The sequence below is a fragment of the Montipora foliosa genome, unplaced genomic scaffold, assembly GCF_036669935.1.
Source record: "Montipora foliosa isolate CH-2021 unplaced genomic scaffold, ASM3666993v2 scaffold_171, whole genome shotgun sequence".
In the NCBI taxonomy this organism is placed as follows: domain Eukaryota; kingdom Metazoa; phylum Cnidaria; class Anthozoa; order Scleractinia; family Acroporidae; genus Montipora; species Montipora foliosa.
Genome location: NW_027179473.1, coordinates 45001 through 47500, shown reverse-complemented (window position 1 = coordinate 47500; position 2500 = coordinate 45001).

The following is a 2500-nucleotide window of genomic DNA, read 5'->3' as shown; positions in this document are numbered from 1 at the left end:
ATCTTGGTTTTCCTGAACTATCAATTATATGGAAAAGATACATTGATAAAAAATTAGATATTGATGATTTTGATAAAGAAATTGGATTAAAATTAAAAGAAATGGGGCAAAGAAATGGAGTTATTTCAAAATCAAAAGCACAAAGGTTATAAAATTTGGATGAAATAAAAAAATTGTCAGATGAAATTGAATTAATTCAACATTATAGAAAAAGAATTAAATCTTTTAAAGAAGCTGGAAAAACAATAGGTCAAGGAATTCGTAAATACAAACCACCAAAAAGAAATGCTTATAAAATCCACAATGATTCATATGGTGGTTTAATGATCAATATGCCAAAATTGATGAATGAGACGGTATTACAAGCAATAAAAGGAGGGCAAATCGTTTATGAAGATAAAGCTGATAAAGTCTTATTGATTTATTAAGAAAAAGATTTAATCCAAAACGAGCATATTCATCAAAAGCGAAACAAATATTTAAGAATCTGAATTTTCTGGCAAATATGCCACATCATCGTTCGTCTGGAAAAAGCAACCCAGATGATCTTATGAAACGTCTAACTTTGCTTACAGGATCGCTTCGAGCTGGTAATACATCATTGGCTTTAAGAAACAAAGTATGGGAAATAATTGATCATTTATTAAAAACAGGTATTATAACAAAAACACAGCATGATTAATATATACAACATTTAATCTAATTAATAATATATGAATCAACCAATACACATAAATGTTAGCAAAGATGAAGGAGTTACATGGATAACAGTTACACTTCCAAATGGTAATTACAGTTTATGCTGATATTCAACAAGCAATTAGCAGGGTTACACATGATTGGTTGCAACAAATACAAAAATTTCTCTCGAATTAGTATCATTAAGGTTCAGAGTATTGATAAAATTTGATAGACCAAGTGGAGCAGAAAATGATTTATATCAACTTGATTTAAGAACAGGAAATTTTGCTGAGCTTATTGGTTTCAATAAGGTTATTGTAAAAAATGATGGATTAGGTCGAAATCTGCCAGACATAACAAGATCAATTGATAATTTATATGTTCATTGTGATATAAATTCAGAATCCATTGTATCAGGTAGACAAACTGATGTTTTGTACCGTTCTAGTACAGATGGCCTTCCATTATCATTTCCATTTCGAAAGAAAGGTTAAGACGACTTTTATGGAGTAAAATTAATACAAATTTATTGAGACAAATTAGAATATATATAACAGATGCTTTAAACAGACCTGTTACAATGTAATTTAAATGGCATACCTGTTCATTGACATTGTTGTTAAAAAAAAGATGAAAATAATATACAATAACATATATATAAGACGTACTAAACAAAAAAATGACACAAAAACAGGTTTAAAAGTGCTTTACAATATTGATACAGGACAAATAATTAATAATCAAAGCTTTCAACAAGGCGAAGGAACTTTTAGCAGCCTAGGATCAGTTGCAAAATCAATTGGCAAAAAATTAACAGAAAAAGTTGCAAAGGATCTTGCTACCAAAGCTGCTTGAAAAGCCATTGAAAAAGGATCAGAGCAAATTGGTACAAAGGTTGGTCAAGTTGTTGGTGAAAAAATATATGATAAAGGTGATGAAATTATACAATTGTTGAAACAACGTCCTGATAATAAAAAATATGAAAATGATGACAAAAAACAGTCAAAATCAACATTATCGAGCCAATTTGATCAGCTATTGATTATATACAATGACATTTACAAGTCCTGATTTTTTTGAAAAGATATGAATATGTTAGTTTTGAACTTCAAACACCTATTGTAATTCCAGCAAATAATACTTATAAAAAAAAAAAACAGGTTACAGATTCATAGATTCAACACCAACGAATCTCATCCATTTGATCATTACAACAATCTCGAGATTAACGTAAAATTAACAAAAATGGATAACAAATTATGGTGCTAATGATAAAGTGTCTTTAACAAATGGTGTGTTTATGGTTTGATTGAAGGCATTGGATGTGATTTCAATGGTGTTACTATTGTTGATTCAAAAAGCATTCATCACATTGTTAATGCAAAAAATATCATGGAATATAGCAAAGATTATACAGAAACAGTAGCTTCAACATAATTTCATTAGCCTGATACATCAACTCATGCTAACAGTCAAATATTTTCTCAAATTGTTCTTAATGGAAATTCTCAAAACATTATACCAACTGACAATGCAAATTATAATCATGGTTTTGCACAAGGAAAAGCTCTTTTAACTTCGTTAGATTTTTAATTTTGTTGTAATATTTAACTGAATATTTAGATTTCATCTGTCGGGTCAGGAAGCCTTCTTTGTCGGGTTCCTGAGAAACGTATCTATTTTGACTTCAGGGTGAACTATTTACACAATCGAGAAGTTGAGTGGCCGTGTAATTGAAAATCTAAACACCTATAAGATACAAAAACAGGCTTGCGAATTATCGCAAATCACAATGCTGACATGCACAAAAGCAGAAGAA